At 35.5% G+C, this 24,736-nt stretch overlaps 1 protein-coding gene across 2 annotated transcripts in view; it reads right to left on the reverse strand.

The window, feature by feature from the left end:
• The window catches only part of LOC148955765 (uncharacterized), a 44,570-nt gene extending 21,968 nt beyond the window's left edge, over positions 1 to 22,602 (reverse strand). The window contains exon 1 of one of the 2 annotated variants that reach the window (XM_089108334.1): positions 22,569 to 22,602. The gene's annotated coding sequence lies outside the window, so the exon portion shown is untranslated. Of the gene's footprint in view, positions 1 to 22,495 lie in introns of both variants that reach the window. The other variant, XM_089108333.1, reaches the window with a different exon arrangement.
• Between the last annotated feature and the right edge of the window lie 2,134 nt (positions 22,603 to 24,736).

Here is a 24,736-nt window from a genome sequence, read left to right on the forward strand (position 1 = left end):
ATCTTTTTCATTATCATTGTCATAATGGGTATTATTATGTATAAGCTCATACAGGAGTGGGTTGGGGGAAGTCTTTTTCCCACAGATGTGGCTTATGACTTTATGTATAATTGGCCCATGTGTTTCTCTGGAGAGATTATTTGCAAAATTATTCCAGTAGTTATATTTAGTATCTATTATGGTCCTTTTTAGGTTAGAGTATGCTTGTAATTTTTTTTAAATATGATTAATATAATGGTTTTTTTTATGAATGTTCTCCCAGCTGCCTTTTTTGATATGCATCTATTTAGAAACTAACTTCTCCACAAGGACTTAGGAATATATTTAGGGAAGGTTTTCTTGGGTGTTGTCCTGGGGAAATCATGATTAGCTGTATTTACTAGTAAAGATGTCAAGACTTCAGCAAGTGTGTCAACTGTTGTCTTTGAAATGCATGAATTTTGGGTGAAACTTGTAATTTCGTCATTTAGCTTATTTTGGAGCATAGACCAATTTGCTTTAGTGTTGATATATTTGGAAGGATGTGATAGGGTTTCAGCACGTTCATTTAGGGAGCAAACTATAGCAAAGTGGTCAGTACATAGACTATCAATTTTATTTATATAAATTTTATTCAAAATGTTTAATGACAAAATTTGGAGGTCAATTGTAGAGAATCTGCCACTTTTGGGGTTGAAATATGTATTCAGGTTTGGAGGGGTAGCAACAGCTAATTCAATATTATTTGGAGTCATATGCTCAATCAATTTACCAGCTTTATTTGCTGGTTTATTCCCCCACAAAAATCAGTGGCATTGAAGTCTCCGCAAATAATGATATTTTTAAACATATTAGAATTATTTATATAATTAAAGAAATCCATGGCATCTGTAGGTTGGCAATTAGGGTTATAAAAGCTTATTATGAAGGTTTTTGTATTATTCAGCCAAACACTGATACAAATTGCATCAACATCATTTGCAAAATCTGGAAAGTTGATGCCACAGAATTTTATATTATTTTTAACTATTAAAGCTACTCCACCTCCTTTTCTCTCTGATGATCTATCCTTTCTCAGGACAGTATATCCCAGAGACTTAATTTGTTGATTTTGGGTTAAATGAATTTCCTGGAGGCAAGCAATATTAATGGAATTATTATTCATAAAAGATATTAGTTCATTTAGCTTATTTTCTGTAAGTGATCTTACGCTCCACTGGAATATTGATATGTGTTGTGTTGTTGATTTATTTTTCATATGACTGTGTATCAATGTTCAGCTTTGTTATTAGTAAAGCAAGATCTTTTTTTGCTTGAATGAGCATATCATCAGGGATGTATATTTTTGCCAATTCTGCAATGATTTTTGCTTTCTGTAGTTGATGTATGTTCATGGCCTGAACTGCATTACAGTTTAGAATGAATAAGCATATATTTGGGGATTGCATGTTTGGTTGTGCATCCTGTTTGTCAGTTAAGGGATTAATTCCTGGTAGCGTTTCTGGTTAGTTTCTTCTTGGGAGGGAGGCCAGGCTGACCTCATCTCACCGGACAAGGAGGCTTGTTGACTTGGTGATTCCTTCTGATAGGGATGTGAGCTAGGGGGCTTAGAGCATGGTGTTTTATACGGGGTACTTGATGCATTGGGGGCGTTTCACTTGGGGGTTTTGGTTGCTTTCATTACGGGCTTTATTCGGTATTGCTGGACAGCATTTGCTTCCATTGCTGCAAAGGGGTATGGAATGGCCTTCTCTGTTGCTATTTGGAGTGTTAGTGCTCTTTTCTTATATGCAGGGAATAGTGATTTATTGGTAGATTCATGTGGGCTTTTGCAATTGATTCATGTAGGCTGAGGGTTGTTGCAAGTTGTCAACTCTTTAGGATGGAATGCTTTACAATTACTACACTCTAGGAGAATTTCATTGCATTTGTTTGTTGTGTGACCATGTTTGAGACACTTCTGACACTGAATAGGCTTTGGTTTGTATTCCCTGAGCGGTTTGATTTGTCAAAACAGGATTAATTTTTCTGAGATGTAAATTTATTCCTTCCATGTAAATAAGAAAGATCTACTTGTTTTTAGGCTATTAGAGTTAGGTTTACCAAGTTGGGGAACATCTTCAACTGGGATTGTGTTGCCAGACCTATCTGAGAGCCCTCCTTTTAACTCCTGAATGGGTATTTCTGGGGGAACATTATAAACTACTATTTTTGTTGGGGATTGTTTTGGGTTCCATTTAAATGCATTAATTGGGGTATTCAGAAGGGCTTTTAGGTTAATTACTGTTTCTGCTGATTTCTGATCTTGGACAGCTATTAGCAGAGATCCATCACGGTGAATATTAAGAGAGAACATTTATTTTAGCAATTTGAAAATTGCAACTCTTATTGCAGTAATCTTTTTTTCAAGGGGGGTAATAGGAGATATTTTCAGGTGAATTCCTAAGTTTTGGGAGGGAGGATCTTGGGCGGGGAGAGGGGAAATGTTTTTGATTGGGGGTATTTTTTTCCTTTTTTTAGAGTTTCTAGAAAGGACCTCTTGAAACCCATTATCATCATTTATAGTGACATTAGCCCCTACATTGATCATTGTCCTATTCTCAGAATTGGAGCTATCATGTGAACTTTGTGATAGTGAGCTGGACCAGCCAAGATGGGTATCAATTTCACTGGTATTTGGGGTGGGATCTGGGGGGACTTTTTTTTCTGGAGGACTTCTAAGCATTGCCTATTGGAATAAGCTTTAAACTTAAACAATAAAGGATAATACAATGATAAAAGACCATCTGCAATCTATTATGGGAAAAGTTACACCATCCACAGAAACAACACCACAGTATGGCCCTGAGGAGGATTTGAGCACGATTGGTTCGGTACAACTACTGATTAATTGAGATAATACTTCACAAGAAATTTATTTTAAATTTCTTAAAATGTTGCTGCTGAGTGCAGACATGCTTCTTGCTTTTCGTTTTCAAGTAAGTTTTTAGTCTTTTTGCTTGTTCCTCTTTAAATATTGATCATGGGTTGCAACAGGGTGTAAGGAAATTCAGGTCCACACTTTTTAGAGGGATATTCAGCTTCTCAACTTTTTTGTTATGTTGTCTTGCAGCGTTCCTCTAGGGAAACCCATGGTACTTCCAGAGAATCCAACTGGCTTCTTTTAGAATAAGACAGAAGAAACTGCTATTTTACTTTCCTCTGGATCACAGCCACCTTTCTTTCTTTTCTCTGCTGTTTTACTTTTAATCATTTTATCTTGAATGAAATTTAACAGAAAAAAAAGAACTTCAGTTCACCTACTGTTCTGACAGGATTAAACAACGCCAGAAATAATACAGTTTTGGGTATTAGGCTTGCCTTCAACCTTTAAATATGCTGTTTACACAGCTTTTGCAAGCATAGCCCACTTTTGGACACCTTGGTACGGTATGCCGAATTTACCCTGGGTATTGTGGCCAAACATGGGAGTTCACTATCCCACAGGATGAAAAAATACTAACAGCAAACTGGTGAAGATGGCACGTGTCGGAAGCTGCCAAAAACAGGCAAATAATAGGAGAATAGGCCTACAATGTGAGTTTACAACGCGAGTTTTCTAGTATTCGTAATTAGGAGTAGGCTTTCAGACAAAATTGAACAAAATTCCAGAGTTAATCACCATAAAACCTGATCCAATCTGAAATTTTTGGTAAATGTATTAATAAAGTCAGACTTAAAAAAAAATACACTGTGCAATCTGTCAGAGCTTTTATAATCCACCAGAAGCCCCATAGGTTTTTGTATTGAAACTATTTGCTTTGGCTAGACGTGGGACGGTTTCCCCTATACCAATTTTAATATTTAATTTTGCCCAACTGTAAACTTTTGAGTTGAATTCTTAGAAGAAGCTGTTATCTAACCATAATGTGATTTGTGTCAAATCGCTTTTGTGGTGTTTATGTTTTCTAGAAATTGGAAGTAGGATAGTGGGTCTCTTATGTTATACTGTTGCAGGAAAAGTAGAACATGGAAAATGTTAAAGGCCGAGTTTTAGTGAAATATAGAATGACTAGTTTCTAAAGACCTATATACAAAGGACCTCGGGAAGTATTAGTAAGATGCCACCCCCCTCCATCACAGAAGCGGCTGCCCCCCCCCCACAAGATGCTGCCTACGCCCATGTTTATGGCACCTTTATTGGTTGGTCCTGGGTTTTGCACCACATTTTGTTGGTGTTGAAGATTGTGATGGCGTTGTTCTTCTAACGTAATATTTCTTTCTTCTTCACTTTCATTTTTGACTCGTTCTAATTTTTGCTGTTGCTTGTCTTCTAACAACAGAATTTTTGTTTTTCATTCTATTTTTGACATATTCTGGTACTCACTTTCTTGCAATTGCTTGTAATTCTCATTGCTCCTTATCTCTAAACTGCATATTTCCTTGTTCTTGCTGCTGCATATTTTTTAGCTGTTTGTTTCTAAATTTTTCACCTTTGTTTTAGTGATTATAATTCTTACTGCCACTTATTGTCAAACTGTATGTTTCTTTGTTCTTCACTTTTGTTTGACTTGTTATGGACGGAAGTATTCTGACTGTATATATTTGTTCTTCATATCTTAGCTGCTTGGATTGGTCTTGTCATGTTTTATGGTATAGGTCAGTGGTTCTCAAAGTGTGGTGGATATACTCCTTGGGGGTATGCGAAAAATTTTAGGGGGTATGCAGCAAGCCAGCAAGAAAATAAAAATCCCTTTAACTCTAAGACTGGCAATTTTATTTATATTTACTTAGTATGGGTAACTGAGAAGGGGTACCTAAAATATTTTGGGGGTGTCTAAATAAGTTTGTCTGGTATAGGTTGTTCATTAATTTAAAAAAAAATAAAGTTTTCCCAAGGGAAGTAAAGAGCAAAGTTAAAACTTAAAATGGATAAAAATTATTACTTCACAGCCTATTTAATATATATCAATAAAACTAGTGCAAATAAACCAACTAATTATGTTTCCTATGCTTTAGGATTATAAAAACTAGCACTTTACTGAAAACACAAAAGTTAAGTATAAAAAACAAAAATATTGACTTAAGAGTCAAAAGTTAGTATGTAGCCTGACAACAATAAACAAATCTAAAAGCTTTTCATAGTCTTACACCAGTTGTGACATCAGTATACAATTAAAATTATCTTAAAAACATAAGCGTAAAACTAAATATCTTTTAATAACTGCAAAGTAATTGAACAGCATACAGAAATGTTGGATTGATTTATAAAGTAACCTTTTGGTCTCACCAGCTATAATACCAATAGTGGGTAATATACAGTCTTAAGCTTTAAGAAATATGCTTTAGTGTTACTTGAAATGAAGATCAATTAAGACATAATATTAACTCTGGATATCCAATTATTTCTCTCTAAACAACAGTGAATATCAAGCTATGATAGAAATTCTAAAGCTATTCTATAGTCCTAATACTATCAAGATGGCTTTACTTCGAACTTGTGTACAGACTAATCATTACATGTCCTTTTTAGAACCAAAACGACAGCCAGTCATTGATCTGGACCATTGTGCAGAAGTGATACCAAATTAAATGTAAAAAAATAAAGCAAAATCCTAAATTGGATTATAACTTTATCTTAAAATGGATTGAACCTAAAAGGGATTTATAATATTTTTATTCTGTAAAAAGTGTCCTTAATTGGTTTGCTTTTACTTTGCCAAAACTCCTATATTATTTTGTGTTTTCAGTAAAGCGTTACTTTTCTATAATCCTAAAAGCATTGGGAAACATAATTAGTTCATTTATTTTTACTAGTTTTATTGATATATATCAAATAGGCTGTGAAGCAGTAACTATAGTCTGTTTTAAGTTTCAACTTTGCTCTTTATTTCCCTTGGGAAAACTTGTTTTTTTAAATTAATTTTTGTTTGTTTTTGACTACAATTCAATGTAGAAACAACGCTGCCTTGATCTTTTTTATTTATACGGAATAATGTATATTCGTTTAAAGTTTTAATGTCACTTCTTAGTTTCAGTTGAAAGCTTTTTTTTAATATAATTTCTAATTATCGCCAATCTAGGGAAGATAACACACCTCTAGAAAATACTGCAAACAATTTTGACAGCTATGAAAAACTTTCAGTCTGTAACATAAAGTTCATTATCCATACTTCACAAAACAATACATGTTTTTCAGGAACGTTTGTTTTTTGATGAGCCAAAAACTGTTTTTACTCAGCCAACTTTGCCTGAAAAAGCCTTAATGAAGACAGGGCCTTATAAATCACCTACTGACTAGCGGAAACTTGAAGGCAACTGTAATAAAAGAGATCTGTCTCATTTGAAAACTTATTTTTATGCCAAATTGCTTCTTATAAGTTTTACTTAGATAGTATATTTCCATAAATTGCACTTTTGGTTATTTCCAACACTTTTTTAAATGAAACAAGTCCCTTTTCCAATGAAATGACCAAAAAAAGGTGTTCTTCAAAACCTAGACAAGAGCAAAAAATTAAGAGAGCAAGGACGTCCCTTCCCCTCAATTATCACCCTTAGAACTAGCACACAGGCTTCATCGTAGAGTGAAGTTTGAAGGTTCAATTCAAAACTGTTGATCATTTAAGCTTAATTTTTGGTAGATTTTTAGTTGAAAAGTTTTTAGTTTTAGTTAATTTGTTTTCGCAATAATCTTTTACTTTTAAGACGATTAGGTGATTTATGAAACTTACTAAGAGGGTCTGGAGGGGGACTATATGTGAGGGGTTCTTATAAACCTCCAGTTAGGGGTTTTGGATCATAATTTTTGCAATGATACCATTTTATGCTTCCAAACTCTTCCACTTAAGAAGTGGTCCCAAACCCCATTTTTAGTGCTATATGGCACTTTTGGATGGTAAAATTGATAAAAAGCATTGAGATATGAGTAACAGGTTTAAAATCAGCCTTCCCAGGATATGCCTTAAAAAAATGAGTCATCATGTTTGCAAAAATAGTGGAGTATCTGAAAAGTAATCATAAGAAGGGACAAACCATGATTGGAAAAACAAAATCCAAGCTGGGATTGAGGGCATGATAATCTAATTTGAAATCCAGCCCTTTACTAGCAGAACCACACCTCTAATAATGTAATTTAATATATTGGTGTTTGTAGGACTTTAATTGTATAGCTTATTAAGGAGGGCTGGAAGAGGAAATTGCAGAAGGTGTTCTTGCAAACCTCCAGTTAAGGGTTTGGGACCATAATTATTACAATGATACTGTTTTATGCTTCCAAGACTTACAACTTAAGAGGTGGCGCCCAAAATGTTGTTTTCAGTGCTGTAAAAGTTTTCAAATGATCCCTTAAACATCACTCTACAAAGTTCTGGGAGCCCACTAGCCCCAGCTTTTCCACTTAAGACATGGCACCAAAAGTGCCGTTTCTAGTGCCATTTGAAACTTTCAGATGGTGGAATTTATAGGAAGAATGTAAATATGAGCAATATTTTTATATGAGCTATTAAAAATCTATCTAAGATGTTCTGATAGCTTGCTAGCCCAACCGCTTGAGAAACAACATAAAAAGTGCCTTTTTTGGGCCATATGGCACTTGCACACAGTGGAATTTGTATAAACCATGCACATATGAGAAATAGCTTTTGAATAGAGAGTATCTCTCTATGATGTTCTAGTAGCCCGCTAGGCCTGGAAAAAAAGAAGAAAAAAGACCATTTTAACATTTTTTTAACTTTCAGTTACTATGGGCTGTGGTTGGCTCTTTACTAGGTTGCAGCTAATGCTTCAACTATGAAAAAGAGTTGATTGCAAATCCTCTCCAGAAACTAGTTAACTTTAAAATCTTTGAGATCTAATAGATGGTAGAATTTTTAAAAACCTAGTAAATATAAGCAACAGCTTTTAATTGAGCCATTAAACATCTATCTGCAGCAGTGTGGTAGCATGCTAATGTTTCAGTAGCTTACTGATGAGCAGACGATTTATTAAACTTAACAAGAGACAGATCAGTGCTACCATTGAAAAAAAGTGATTTTCCTTGTTGTTCAGGGAAATTTTAATTTCCCTATTAATGATTCCAATGGTACACTTTTCGTTTTGATCTGACACCATTTTTTAGGGGTTTGAGGCTTTTTTTGAAATCACCATAAATTTCTTTTTGCAATAAACTTTTACTTTTGAGACAAACCGAAATAATAGTTAACGTTCCTGAGTTACTGTCAGATGACAATTTTATTTCACTAAGCAGTTTTTTTTCAATTGTGCATTTTAACTTTTGGTTACTATGGTTGCAGCAACTGCTGCAACCATGATTTGTCCTCTGGGCATTATGAAACTACTTAAAATGCCAGCTATAAATAGACTAAATACACTTACTTAAAACTAAAGAATAAGATGATGATTATGGCAATACATAATTAGAGAATCAAAAGTATATAAGCCTGCTATGTGCTGATTGCTGGGCTCCTAGTACTATATATAAATAAGTTCAACATGCCTGAAAGTTTCAACTTAAATCCTAGACATCCCTGAGAAATTGCAGATAAACCCTTTTTACAACCTGGATGCAATTAGTATCATTTGATTGGGTTTGAAATCCTCTTAGCTTTCCCTGAAAGTTGTACCCTTATATATTCCTGAGAAGATGAAGATATATCTATTGGATAATCTGAAAGACCAATGTGTATTCTGATGTAGTTCAACATCCCCTGAGAGTTTCAACTTGATATCCATAGCTATTCCTGAAATATTGCATGTATACCTACTTGACAACCTGGATATTAGTTTAGCTTTACATCTCCATCAACACACCCAGGACATTGTAACTTAATACCCCTGGTTGCTTCATGGAAATTGCAGGTGCAAACCTTTGACAACCTGGATGCATATTCTATCTTTTAATATTACATATACATCTGTTTGTTAATCTAGATGATCATATTTGTCTTTGATTTAATTTAGAATTCCCTCAAAATTTCAACTGGATACCTTTAGCTGTCCCTGAGATATTGCAAATATGCTTTTTTGACCACCTGCATGCCAACCCAGGATCAAAACATTTAAAATAATAAAACCTATATGTAAATAATGGTCAACTTTTAGAACTTACATAACCATAGCCATATTATAAAAATAACCATATGCACATTAGGGGGATGGGGGATATCCCATCCCTGTAATGTGCAAATATATACCCAAAATTGCATCCTGAATCTAAATATAACCGTCATTTGCATCACAAATGAATGTTACCCCCACCCCCATGATGTCCAAATATATACCCTTATTTGCAAATATTTAGGGGTTAGAGTAAAGTTCCTTTGGTTATAAGATATTCATCAATGTCTTAGAACTGTGTTTTAAAATTAAAAAAAAAACAACAATTTTTGAATGGCCAAGACAAATACCATCTATAAAGAAATTTATAGCAAACATTTCAAAAGATATAATCATTGTGTTGAAAGCATGGGAAAAATTGTAATTTTTTCCGCTTAAGTTGGAAAGTGAAGGAAAAAAGAGGAAAGATTTTAGGATAAAGGTTCTCCCCTTGGATAATATTAATTAAAAAAAACTTTTTCCACAAAATAAGTTTTTCAAAGAAAAGTAAAGAACTCCATTAAATAAAAAATGAGCAAAACTAAAATCAAATAATCTACCAAGCTTGAAACTACCACAAATTAGCATTGATAAATAAATGAAATCCAAAACGAACAGAAATTACAATAATTAACCAAGTCAAACTCAAAACGAGCAGAAATTAACATAAGTTGGGTGCAAAACCCCTTTGCCTTCCCAAGGACAGAACAAAATTTGCACTTTACTGAAAAAATATAGATATTTTCACTTTTATAACTTTAATAATCAAATAATATTAACATTTTGATTACTAAATTTCAGTACATGTATATTAAACTGACAATGCAGATTAATTTGTATTTTTTCAGTAAAAAGCAAATTTTGTTCTGGCCTTGGGAAGACAAAGGGGTTTTGGATTTGGTTAAATTTTAAGAGCAGAAATAACCCCGAATGTTTGAACTTAATACCCTCAGTCGTTCTTGGGATACTGTTGAGATGCCTTATTGGGAATTAGCATTATCACAGTGCATTTTGATTTAATCTTAAGTCAACATTTAGCTTTTAAACATATAAAAATTGGATTTGAGGAAGACTAAAATCTATTCTATGAATCATATACAACAACTTTCTATATAAAATTTATATGCCCCCAGGTCATAACTTACACCCCTTGCACTGAGGGCTCTGAGGGGCTTGTCATCCTTAAAGACCTAATTTCAAGAACTTTCAACTATACGTTCAACAAAATGAATATCCCAAAATTTTGATTGGATGTGTTTGCGAAAATGACGGTCGTGAGAGGAGCATTAGTCGCTATCCAATCACTTTCAACTATTAAAAAAGGCACTAGCCCTTTCAATTTCCAATTGAATGAGCTCTTATGAAGTTTCTATGACAACACTTTCAATAAAAACATTATATGTCCCCAGGGCATATCTTACAACCCCTGCCCTGAGGGCTGTGGGGGGAGGGGTTGTCATCCTTAAAGACCTAATTTCCAAAACTTTTAACTACATTGACTAAAATGGCTATCTAAGAATTTTGATTGGATGTGTTTTGGGAAAAGGTGGGTGAGAGAGGGGGGTTAGTTACCCTCAAATCACTTTTGACTATTAAAAAGGGTACTAGTCCTTTGAATTTCAAATCGAATGAGCCCTTTTTCAAGTTTCTACAACAAAGATTTCAATAAAAACCTTATATGTAGACCACGGCGCCTCGCCGGCGGGTCGACCAAACGCCGCCGACGAGAGGCCCGGTCAAACGCCGCCGAAGTGTCGTAACGTGGCGCACCGCAGGCGCGCCGCCGCCGGTAGAGGCGGCGGCATTCGGTTGACTTTAAATTTTTCGGCAATCCTCTATTGCGTCAACTGCAAAGTCGGAGCTTTTCCTTCTCGTGTGGTTTAGTATTTCGATTTTCCTGATTAGAAATCAAGCAGGGCTTGCACTATCCCCGAATTTTTGGGTAATACCCCGAAAATAGAAATGGTTCCCCAAATCCCCGAAAATCACGCAATCACGGTGTCACCCCTAGCGCAGTGACTTTCCCTGCCATATATTACTTTGCATACCATAATTCTTCACTACCTTCTTGTTCATTAATTTTCGTCTCTTTTGTTACTTTGCATAAAAAACCAGACAGACACAATATGCAATTGCAAATATTATAATATACACAGTTCTTAATATGTTGACAAAAAGAAGTATCGTCTTCATGAAATGAGATAAAATCATTTCGAATGCAGTTTCCCAATCGCTATTTCTTACATCATTCATAGTCAAGAATTTTATTTTCAAGTTGAATAGAATTATAGAACGCATTCACTACTAGACAGCTTCAGCCTTCAGTTGCATTTTAAAATTGACAGCCAAAAGATTGTTTCTACAGCTGAATAGTAAGTTTGCAGATTTTTTTTTGCTGTATTTAGATAAGATTTTCTTAATGTTTAGATACTCAATTCTTGAACACCTGATAGAAAATACAATCTTGTTTCTGAAATATTTTTGCCCCCCCCCCCCAAAAAAAACCTTCTATTGAGACAAAATTTAGCTATAGACTAAGCTATGTACAAGGTTAGGGAATTAAAGATCAAGCCGGAAGTTACCCCAAAAATATGATTAATAAATAAATTTTAATTTATTGCTTATAGGGGGGGGGGGGGGTAAGGAGATATAAGTTTCAAATAAAAATACCTCATTTTTTTAAAGCAGGGACGCAAGACAGATAATTATTTTTTTTCACTTCAATTGGGTAAAGAAGAAAATTATATCAAATTCCCTGGAAAACCATTGAAATATTTTGATAGACCCAGGGCCCCCCATCAGGACTTGTTCATTGTCCTGCGTATTTTGCGATTTCTCATAGGCTACTGGCCTAATTTGGGTTCTGTGTGTGCTCCCTTTTAACTAGATTCTTTGGATCTTATTGAATGCCACGGCAAATCTATGACTCAGTTTTCCAATAATTTGAGGTATATCTTAATCATTTTGACATTTTTGTTGTTGTCTTTGTACCCCTTTTCTCATACCCTCAAGTTTTTTCAAGAAACACTAAGGTGTTTATAGTTATTTTGCGTTTTTGTTTGAAACATGTAGTGACCTAATTAATTATTAATTAAACTATTTTTCTAATGAAAGCTGAGACGGAATCCTATCAACGTGGTATCCAGAGGTAGGGTAGGGGTATTACATTTAAATGATAATATCTCGATTTTTTTTTTATTGAAAGCAGGGATCCCAAAAAGTTATTTTTTTTTAATTTAAAGCAGAGACGGCATCCTATCAAGGTGGTATCCAGAGGAAGGGGGGGTAGTAAGCTATCATATTTAAATGATAATACCTCGATTTTTTTTTTAAGTGGGGTGTCAATAAGTTAACTATTTTTTTTATTTAAAGCAGAGACGGTATCCTATCAAGATGGTATCCAGAGGGGGGGGGGAGAGGGAGTTATTATATTTAAGTAATAGTACCTTGAATTTTTTTATTGAAAGCAGGGATGCCAAAAAGTTGAAAAGTTGACAAAAATTAACAAGATTTTCGTGAGTTATACTTGATACAGCACTTGCATGGTTTTATTGTCCGAAAGGAAAGGGACATATGCGTCCAACCCGTTTTTTTCTCATTGATGAAACGGGTTTACTTTGAAAACATTCATTCATAACTACCAGGCATATTCACACTAAAACGAATTGGTGTGACAAAAGCAATATCGCCATCCCCACCTAACGTTGCGCTCGAGTGACAATGGCGCCCTTGGTCCAGTGCCCAAGTTACATTAAAAAGCCAGTTCATCATAAAAGCTTTCAATTTGGGAGGTTCAAGGAGGAGTCTTTGACAGTCTTATGACCTCAGGGTACTAGATGTTGCAGCGTTCTTACGTATCTACAGTGGTTTAAAAAATTCAATCCCCCCACAAATGATTACCAAAAATATGCACAAATATAACAAATGTAATATTTGGAATATTATAACACTTTTTTCAAAGCTTTGAAGAAAAGCAAAAAAGGCTAAATACCCCTAACTATGCTTGAAAGCTATTTTAAAAAGAAACTCTTTGGAGATTTCCATGGAAATGACCATAGCAGAAGCTTAGAGCCTGGGTAGGGATCAAAGAGGAGTCTTTGGGTATTTTGAGTATATTAGGTATTTATTAGTTTATAATTCGGAATGAATCCCCAAAAGAAAAAATGAATGATATCCAAAAGTGCAGCCAAAAGCAATAAAAAATCAGCAGTTCAGCCTTAGACTACATGACATATATTCTATAAAGGAGCCAAAAAAAAAATTTAAAATGTATTTTTTTTTATTTGTTACTAAAAACAAGTTTTCAATAAAAGAAGGCTTTTTAGGAATCCAAAAGAGCAAAAAAAAAAAAAAAAAATAAATATCAAAGTCGCCCATTTCAACTGGTTTAAAGGTGACAAAATAGATATAGGCAAAGAGCATTGTGACAGAATTAAGCTTATAAGTTCAAGTTATATTCAAAGTTTTTACCCAGATAACTGACGAATTTTGGGATATGGTATTTGAAGTTTTGTATGCAGTAATGCTTGATGAAAAAACTAATAATTTTGATAATTATTAATGTTAAGAATACATAGCTAATAGATACTTCAACTACTCGTATTATGCAAGGGTTCTGAAACACCACAGCCATTTCGTCTCTACCAGATTTCTACTTCTCTTGATGAATAATGAAGAAGACCAGTTTCCAGCCAGCAACATGTGAATTTTATAACTCATGAATAGGCTTGAATCAGTTGTAAATTTAAGGTGTGATTTGAGAAAGACTGATGAAAACATTAATGTTTGCAGTCAACATTGATCGCGCTGCCGACATCATACCGGCGGCGCGCCGCCAACATCTTACCGGCGGCGCGGCGTGGCGCGCTGTTTTTGGCCCCGCCGCTCCCGGTCTTCCCTCATCGGCGCGGCGCCGGGGTCTACTTATATGCCCTCGGGGCATAACTTATAATCCTTGCCCTAAGGGTTGTGGGGGAGTGTCCTCCTTAAAAATATGTTTTCTATCTGGAAATCAACTACCCTGAACAAAATGGCTATCTCAAAATTTTTATTGGATGTGTTTGGGGGAATGATGAGTGTGGGGGGGGGGCTAGTTGCCCTCCAATCGGTTTTGACTATTAAAAAGGGCACTGACCCTTTGAATTTCCAGTCGAATGAGCTTCTATTGAAGTTTCTACAACAACACCTTCTTTAAAAACATTATATACCCCCTGGGCATAACTTAAAACCCTTGCCCAGAGGGATGTGGGGGAGTGTCCTCCTCAAAAACATATTTTCGATCAGGAAATCAACTATCCTGAACAAAATGGCTATCTCAAATTTTGATTGGATGTGTTTGGGGGAATGAAGTGTGTGAGGGGGAGGGGGCTAGTTGCACTCAAATCACTTTTGACTATTATAAAGGGTACTAGCCCTTTGAATTTCCAATTGAATGAGCCTGCTTTGAAGATTCTATGACAACGCCTTCTGTAAAAACCTCATATGCCCCCAGGACATAACTTAAAACCCTTCCCCTGAGGGTTGTGGAGGAGTGTCCTCTTCAAAACAAATTTTCTAACAGGAAATCAACTATGCTGAACAAAATGGCGATCACAAAATTTAGATTGGATGTGTTGGGGGGAATGATGGGCATGGGGGAGGGGGCTAGTTGTCCTCCAATCACTTTTGACTATTAAAAAGGGCACTAGCACTTTGAATTTCCAATCGAATGAGCCTGTTTTGAAGTTTCTATGACAATGCCTTCTATAAACCCCTCATATGCCCCCAGGGCATAACTTAATCCCTTGCCCTGATGGTTATGGGGGAGTGTCCTCCTCAAAAACATATTTTCTATCCGGAAATCAACTATGCTGAACAAAATGGCTATCTAAAAATTTTGATTGGATGTGTTTGGGGGAATGATGGGTGTGGGGGGGGGGGGGGCTAGTTGCCCTCAAATCACTTTCAACTATTAAAAGGGTACTAGCCCTTTGAATTTCCAATTGAATGAGCCTGTTTTGAAGTTTCTACAACAATGCCTTCTATAAAAACCTTATATGCCCCCAGTGCATAACTTATAACCCTTGCCATGAGGGTTGTGGGTGAGTGTCCTCCTTAAAAATATGTTTTCTATCTGGAAATCAACTACCCTGAACAAAATAGCTATCTCAAAATTTTTATTGGATGTGTTTGGGGGAATGATGCGGGTGGGGGGGGCTAGTTGCCCTCCAATTGGTTTAGACTATTAAAAAGGGCACTGACCCTTTGAATTTCCAGTCGAATGAGCTTTTATTGAAATTTCTACAACAACACCTTCTTTAAAAACATTATATACCCCCAGGGCATAACTTAAAACCCTTGCCCAGAGGGATGTGGGGGAGTGTCCTCCTCAAAAACATATTTTCGATCAGGAAATCAACTATCCTGAACAAAATGGCTATCTCAAATTTTGATTGGATGTGTTTGGGGGAATGAAGTGTGTGAGGGGGAGGGGGCTAGTTGCACTCAAATCACTTTTGACTATTATAAAGGGTACTAGCCCTTTGAATTTCCAATTGAATGAGCCTGCTTTGAAGATTCTATGACAATGCCTTCTGTAAAAACCTTATATGCCCCCAGGACATAACTTAAAACGCTTCCCCTGAGGGTTGTGGGGGAGTGTCCTCTTCAAAAAAAAATTTATATCAGGAAATCAACTATGCTGAACAAAATGGCTATCTCAAAATTTAGATTGGATGTGTTTGGGGGACTGATGGGCTTGGGGGAGGGGGCTAGTTGCCCTCCAATCACTTTTGACTATTAAAAAGGGCACTAGCACTTTGAATTTCCAATCGAATGAGCCTGTTTTGAAGTTTCTATGACAATGCCTTCTATAAACCCCTCATATGCCCCCAGGGCATAACTTAATCCCTTGCCCTGATGGTTATGGGGGAGTGTCCTCCTCAAAAACATATTTTCTATCTGGAAATCAACTATGCTGAACAAAATGGCTATCTAAAATTTTTAATTGGATGTGTTTGGGGGAATGATGGGTGTGGGGGGGGGGGGGGTAGTTGCCCTCCAATCACTTTCGACTATTAAAAAGGGTACTAGCCCTTTGAATTTCCAATTGAATGAGCCTGTTTTGAAGTTTCTACAACAATGCCTTCTATTAAAACCTTATATGGCCCAGTGTATAACTTAAAACCCTTGCCCTGAGGGTTGTGGGAGTCTCCTCCTTGAAAACATATTTTTTGTCTGGAAATCAAGTATGCTGAAAAAAATGGCTATCTAAAAATTTTGATTGGATGTGTTTGGGGGAATCAGGGATGTGGGGGAGGGTTAGTTGCTATTTTTAGCTCTCATGGTAAAGTCGAAAATCCAGTCATGCTCAGAGGTGAAATTTTATAGAGTATTCTTGATTATAGTCCATCTTTGTCACTTTCAACTCAATCAAAGGAAGAAATTAAAATACTCCGAAATTTAAAAAAAGACAAAAACAAAGTAATTACGAGAACAGACAAGGGAATAACTTAAAACCCTTGCCCTGAGGGTTGTGGGGAGTTGAAAACATATTTTCTATCTGAAAATCAAGTATGCTGAAAAAAATGGCTATCTGAAAATTTTGATTGGATGTGTTTGGGGGAATCAGGGATGTGGGGGAGGGTTAGTTGCTATTTTTAGCTCTCATGGTGAAGTCGAAAATCCAGACCTACTCAGAGTTTAAATTGTAAAAAGTATTCTTGATTATAGGTCATCTTTGTCACTTTCAACTCAATCAAAGGAAGAAATTAAAATCCTCCAAAACTTAAAAAAATGCAAAAACACAGTGATTACGAAAGCGGACAAGGGTAACACCATTGTAATTATGAATTCTGCAGATTATGAATTAAAAGTTAACACCCTTTTAATGGATAGAAATACGTACAAAGCAATTAAAATTTATCCCATGGATAGCTACACACAGCAATTAAAAAAAGAACTAGGAATGTCACTAGATAATAGACTAATTACCCTCAAATGTAAAGAAAATTTTATCAGAAAGGTTGTTCAACCCCTAGATTCTTTGGTTTTTCTGAAGTGCATAAGAAAGATAGTCCATTACGTCCAATTGTAGCACGTTTTATTTCTCAGGCTACGGTTATAGGAAGCTTTTTAGTCACCATTTTTAAGCCTCTTTTAAGCACACAGAAATCCTATATAAAAAACTCCATAGATCATGTTGAGAAGTTAAAAAATCAAAGTACAACAGAAAATACCATCTTATCTAGTTTTGATGCAGTTTCTATGTACACTTCATGCGATTTCCATAAATGTGAGCAGGCTTTACAAAGAAAATTAGAGGATAATTTAGCTTGGTCGTATTATAAAACTTTGGAAATTGATACAATAATGACCCTTGTCCGTCTTTACAACAAGTTCTCCTCGTATTTTGAATTCCGAAACAAATTTTTTCTTCAAATAATGGGCTTATCCATGGGCACTGTCTTGTCTCCTTATTTGGCAAATTTTTACATGGATTTCATAGAACAGTCTGCCTTGAATAGTTTCCACTTAAAACACTCTATCTGGTTTTGTTTTGTTGATGATATCATTTCTGTTTGGGAACATGGACAAAACTCTCTGAGATTTTTTGGCACATTTGAACTCTTTTGATTCGAATCTCCAGTTCACAATGGAACTCAAAGATTCAGGTAAGCTGCCTTTCTTGGATGTTTTGATTATAAAATCTAATCCTAGTCTTGAATTTTCTATACATAGAAAGCCGACTCATAATGATTGATATCTACATTTTTCTTCCCATCACCCTCCTTCTGTGAAAAGAGGGGTAATAGTCTCTTTAGTTGACAGAGTTTTAAAAATGTGTTCCTGTAGTCATATACATTCTGAATTAAATTATGTCAAGGATATTCTTTTCTGCAACGGCTACCCAATCAAACTTATTGAAAATACAATAGATAGACGATTAAAAAAGATAAAAGAACAAAATAGGGAGCTTGTCCCCCTTGATTCAGTTACCCTGGAAATTGAGAAAAAAACTTTCATTGCTTTACCATACATCCCAAAACTTTGCAATAAACTTGGAAAAATTCTAGAAAAACATAATCTTTCTGTTTCTTTCAAAACCAAACAAAAATTTGAACACTTTTTCAACTCAGGAAAGGATAAAACGGACCCTGTACTGGGTAGTGGTGTCTACAGAATCCCGTGTTCTTGTGGAAAATTTTACATTGGTAGGACCCATCAACAACTAGGTGAACGTTTGCATGAGCACAAAATTTCAATAGATAAGTCCCTGAGATTAAAAAATAACAATGACAATTTTGATTCGGCATTGGCTTTGCATATTTTTGTAAATCCAACCCATCTAGTTCTGTTTGAAGAGGCAACCTTAATATCAACTGTAAATGGCATACCACAAACTTTTAAAGAGGTAATTGAGATAAAAAAATATATGAACCAAAATTTAGCAATAAATAGAGATACTGGAGATATTTCATTAATCCCAATTTACGACAGTTTAATCTTGAAGGACTCAACCAATATTTTCACCCGGTATAACTTAAAAGAACCTATTTGCATATCTAATGAAAACCGAAATTGTAGACCAGCTAAAACAATTGCAAGGCAAAAGATCCTTGCTCAATCATCTTGGTAAATTCATTTTCATTGATTCCTGCCTGTTTTTTATTCAGTGTCTGTTCTGTCTTCGTAAAGTAAACTTCGAAAGGTTAGATTTTCGTTTTTTTTTTTCTCTCTTTGTCTTCTTTTTTGTTTAGCACTGAGGACGACTTGGCGGAGGTCCTTGTCGAAATATTTGCTTATATTTTGTTCATCTTCATGGTTTGCCACTGGCTGACAAAATCCTCGTTTTTTCACCCTTTGTGATTTTATTTTTCATTTTGTTAGTTTCTCTCCTCTCTGAGTTTCATTTGTCATGTATAGCCAGTGTGGTCTAAGAATGTATCTGAATCACTTTTGACTATTAGAAAAGGGTACTAGCCCTTTGAATTTCCAATCAAATGAGCCTTTCTTGAAGTTTCTACAACAACACCTTCTATAAAAACCTTATATACCCCCAGGGCATAACTTAAAACCCTTGCCCCAAGGGTTGTAGGGAAGTGTCCTCCTCAAAAACATATTTTCTATCTGGAAATCAACTATGCTGCACAAAATGGCTATTCAAAATTTTGATTGGATGTGTTAGGGGGAATGAGGGGTGGGGGGGTCTAGTTGCCCTCCAATCACTTTCGACTATTAAAAGGGGCACTAGCCCTTTGAATTTCCAATCAAATGAGCCTTTTTTGAAGTTTCTACAACAACACCTTCTATAAAAACCTTATATGCCCCCAGGGCACAACTTAAAACCCTTGCCCTCAGGGTTGTGAGGGAGTGTTCTCCTCAAAAACATATTTTCTATCTGGAAATCAACTACGCTGAACAAAATGACCATATTAAAATTTTGATTGGATGTGTTTGGGGGAATAATGGGCATGGGGGGCTAGTTTCCCTCCAATCACTTTCGACTATTAAACGGGGCACTAGCCCTTTGAATCTCCAATTGAATGAGCCTTTTTTGAAGTTTCTACAACAAGGCCTTCTATAAAAAACTTATATGGCCCCAGGGCATAACATAAAACCCTTGCCCTGAGGGTTGTGGGAGAGTTTCCTCCACAAAAAGATATTTTCTATTTTGAAATTAACTACGCTGAACAAAATTGTTATCTCAAAGTTTTGCTTGGATATATTTGGGGGAATGATGGGCGTGGGGGGGCTAGTTGCCCTTCAATCACTTTCGACTATTAAAAAGGGTACTAGCCCTTTTAATTTCCAATAGAATGAGCTTTTTTTTAAGTTTCTACAACAATGCCTTCAGGGCATATATGCCCTCAGGGCATAACTTAAAACCCTTGCCCTATGGGTTGTGGAGGAGTATCCTCCTCAAAAAGATATTTTCAATCTGGAAATCAACTATTATATGCCCTCATACTATTATATCAACTATTATATCACCTTGTATGCCCTCAGGGCATAACTTAAAACCCTTGCCCTATGGGTTGTGGAGGAGTATCCTCCTCAAAAAGATATTTTCTATCTGGAAATCAACTATGCTGAACAAAATGGCTGTCTCAAAATTTTGATTGGATGTATTTGGGAGAATGATGGACGTGGTGGGGGGGGGGGAGGGTAGTTGCCCTCCAATCACTTTCAACTATTAAAAATGGCACTAGCCACTTCAATTTCCAATTGAATGAGTCCTTTTTGAAGTTTCTGCAATGACTCCTCTGACACAAAGTGCCCGGGTATGGAAAAAAAAAAACACATTGTGCCCACATCATTCTTTACTTAGGCAGCTCTAGCGCGCTGCCTATGATGTGAACAAGGGTCATTATACATATTATAAAGTAAGAATTGTTTTCTTAACATGTCTGCTTATGAGCAGTCACAACTGTAGATATATACCAAAGGAGTGGATGTAGGTACTTTAAAATACCTTCCCAGGACATACTTTAGCCAGCAGGCCCATCCCTGACAGTTTCATTTTCCTAACCTAACCCCTTTCCAAGATAGCTGAAAGTAGCTAAAGCAGAATTTTACTGGAAAATGAAACTTTCAGGGATGGGTCTACAGGTTAAAGTATTTCCCAGGAAGGTGTTTTGAAGTACATACTTCCACTTCTCCCTCTAGAGGGTCCTGAAATTTGCCTACATGACAGGTCTATACCTATTGAAAATTTGACAAAACAATATTTAACCTTAATTTTCAGTTACCAGTTTCTTTTTCTCTGGCTTTAGTTCTGAAAATGCAATTCCTGTTATTTGAGTAGGCCTAGAATTTTAAATGATATCAATGTTTTTTTTTCAAGATTTGGGAAATATACTTGCATATCTTTAAAACCTTTTAATTTGGGGTTGAACAAAGTTGTAAAGCTGAAAATAATTATGTTGTAGCCTACTTCATTTAAGCAGAAGATCTATTTTGCAAGGTTTAACTTTTATAACACACAAATTTTTAAATGTCATCAAAGGTCAGGGCCCTCTAGAGGGAGAAGGTGTGGAGTCAAATATTTACCAAATCATATTATTGAGTTAGGAATAAACAGAAAACACCATTTGATGCCTTTTTTTTATGCTGATTACAAATATAACAATCATTTCTATCAGAAATGAAGGTAAAGTTCTACAAAATCATATTATTGAGTTAAAAATAAAGTAAAAACACCATTTAATGCCTTTTTTATACTCATTACAAATATGATAAGCATTTCTATCGGAAATGAATTTCAGCCCCCCCCCCTATATAGGCTATACCTAACCCAACCTAACCCTGAATTGGCCTATATAGGCGGGGGGGCTGAAACTCATTTCTGATAGAAATGCTTATTATATTTGTAATCAGCATAAAAAAAGGCATCAAATGGTGTATTCACTTTAGTCCTAACTCAATAATATGATTTTGTAGAACTTTACTTTCAGCCCCCCCCCCCCAACCTATCCTAACCCCCACCTCCATATGTGCAAATGTATATCTTGAATTGACCATATATAGGGGGGCGGGGGGGGGGCTAAATTTCAGTTTTGCTAGAAATAGTTGTTATATTTGTAATCAGCATAAAAAAAGCATCAAATGGTATAATAACTTTATTTGAAACTCAATAATATGATTTGCTAAATATTTACTGATGTGGAGGTAGGAACTTCTAAATACCTTCCTGGGACATACTTTGGTCAATATTTACCAAATTATATTATTGAGTTAGGAATAAAGTGAATACACCATTCAATGCCTTTTTTTTATGCTGATTACAAATATAATAATATTATAATCATTTCTGATAGAAATGATTATTATATTTGTTATCAGCGTAAAAAAAGGCATTGAAAGGTATATTCACCTTAGTTGTTACTCAATAATATGGTAAATATTGACATATACTTTAGCCTGTAAGCCCATCCCTGAGCATTTCATTTTCCAAATGTAACCTCTTTCCACAATAGCCAAAAGTAGCTAAAGCCCAATTTTACACAGATTTTACCTAGGCTATAGCTGCTGACATTAATAAGTCAACCCAATGAATTTTTATTTAGGCCTAGTCTAGGCTAGCCTATGGCCAAATCTCTTTCTTATGTTCTCAATGAATACTGGCTTTTCAAGAAATCCACATTTAATTTGGGTAAATATATGCCAAATCATATTATTGAGTTTCAAATAAAGTGAATATACCATTTGATGCTTTTTTATGCTGATTACGAATATAGCCTAACAACCATTTCTATCAGAAATGAGCTTTAGCTCACCCCCCCCCCCATATATGTCACTTCAGGATATATATTTGCACATATGGGGTGGGGGTTAGATTAGGGGGGAAGGGCTGAAAATCATTTCAAATAGAAATGATTATTATATTCGTAATCAGCACAAAAAAGGCATTGAATGGTGAATTCATTTATTCCTAACTCAATAATATGATTTGGTATATATTTACCTTAATTTGTGATCCATCAAATGACTGCAATTAACGATTTAAAATATTGTTTATCACATTTGATTTTACATACTCTATTTCACTTAATCATAGGGCACATGAGTTAGATTTAAATTTGAAGCTCTTCTTCTTCTTCTATTTAACAGCAGGCGGCCTTTTTAGTAATACGATTTAGCCGTTTTCCTTTTGCTTCACTCTATGGGCTACAGAGCTACTGGCTTGATAGCCTCATATTTATTAGATATTTTGAGATATCTTTCAGTAGATCTTTCGACTCTAGGAGTTCAAATATAAAATGATAGATGTCAATTTCTATGCTCTGTGTGCAGGTATATTTGGCTAGGCTCGTGGCTGATAGTGAGATTTTGTGGTGTTTGAAGCATTGTAACAGTTTACAAAGCAAGGTATGTTGTGCAGACGTCAGAATATTACATTCAAATAGGAAATAGTCAATTCTTTCATTATTCATATTACAATGCCTGCAAAGAGGGGACAGGGGAATTGAACCACTTGAATTAGAAAACTTATACAAGAATGCAAGAAAATTTAGTCCATTTGTTCCAGAACGAATTCTATGATAAAATTTTGAAAAATACTTACTCGGAAAGGGGGAAAGGATAGGATTATTCTTATTAAAATTAATATCTGATAGTCTCCATCGTTAAATATCTCTAATCGGGATTGGTCTCCCACTTGGCCGGTCAATATTATAACATTTTTTGCTATTTCATCAACCTGATGATTACCACTTATACCAGAGTGGCTAGGAATATACTGAAAATAAGTTCTTATGCCACTTGAAGCAAGATTATCTATAATACTGAGACAATGATAAGTGTCAATGTCCAACTTATACTGAGGAGCTGAGGCCATCAACTCAAGACTTGATAAAGAGTCGGAATATACTATAATAATATTTGAACTAGCAATCATATGTTGGTTTTCCTTAAGGTGTTCTAATGCCATGATCATGGCATTTAACTCAGCAGACATTTTATAGATACATTATTATATAATCTCTCGCCCAGTGCAATTTTCAGAAGCGGAAGGAAAGCACCACTTGCTACCTTCTCAGTCATTTTTGACACATCAACGAATTTTTGGAAGTGGTATTTAGAAGTAATTGTATTAAGTTCAGCAAATTTTTTTCTGGACAAAAGTAATGGGGGTCAAATCTTTATTCCACTTTGAGAAATCAGTATTTACTATGGGGATTGACCAATTCTATGGAGGGGAATGGAGGAAAATAGGTGCAATATACTTTGCCGGTACGGGGAACTTCTGCTGACTATTGGCATACTCATTTGTAATGTCTCTATACATGGCTGGATTTCTTAACCAATTATGTAGGGCGTGTGAGCTATTTGATTCAATTTTTGTACGATGTTTTGTCAAGAAAAACCTACGTCTCTCCCTTATTGTTGTTAATCCACTCTCCATAAGTAGAAACTTGGTGCTAGTGGGTTTCTTAAGACCAAATATGAGATGTATTATATCGTTTTGTGTTGTTTCAATTTTTGCATCTGGGTCTTTGCACATGAACCATATTTTCAGGTGGAGGGTCGCTAGTCAATATGGGGTCTTATATGTGATTTATAAAACTGAAGTAAGGTTTTCTCCTTACATCCCCAGGGTGTGGAAAGATGTCTTTTTAGAATATTTGTTTTTCTATAGCATTTTTGAATTAAGTGGAAATTAAGTTTTTGGTCAAGAATGAGACGTAGGTAATTAATATGATTATCTTCTGGAATAGTTGTTCCATCTAGAGTTAGTTTTGCATTAACATGGTTCCGCTTTCGGTGAAATTGGATTATTTTTGACTTGGTAGGTGCAATAGGTAAATCTGAATGTTGAGAGAATTTTTTAAATTGGAAAAGTGACTTTTGCAGATTTGACTGTGCTATCTCAAAGGTGTTGTCAGATGACCATACCACCAGATCGTCAGCATATTGTAGATTCGTGTGGGGGAGGTTCATGTCCCAGAGATATAGGGCAAAAAGGAGGCAACTGAGGACTGCTCCCTGAGGTGGGCCTTTGGTTATTGTCTTTTGGGGTGAATAGGCTGAACCAACACAAACAATGAAACTTCGCACTTCTATGAAGGATTTTATAAAAGATACTAGCTGCAACTAGGACATTATTTTGATAGAATGATTCATTTATTGCATTTGTTAGCAAAATAAAAGCATCTGTTGAGGAGTGGTGTTTCCTGAATCCAGTTAGAGTGTGAGGGATCATATT

Source organism: Artemia sp. Qi Xiang Cuo, chromosome 2 (genome assembly GCF_049724085.1).
Source record: "Artemia sp. Qi Xiang Cuo chromosome 2, ASM4972408v1, whole genome shotgun sequence".
Classification (NCBI taxonomy): domain Eukaryota; kingdom Metazoa; phylum Arthropoda; class Branchiopoda; order Anostraca; family Artemiidae; genus Artemia; species Artemia sp. Qi Xiang Cuo.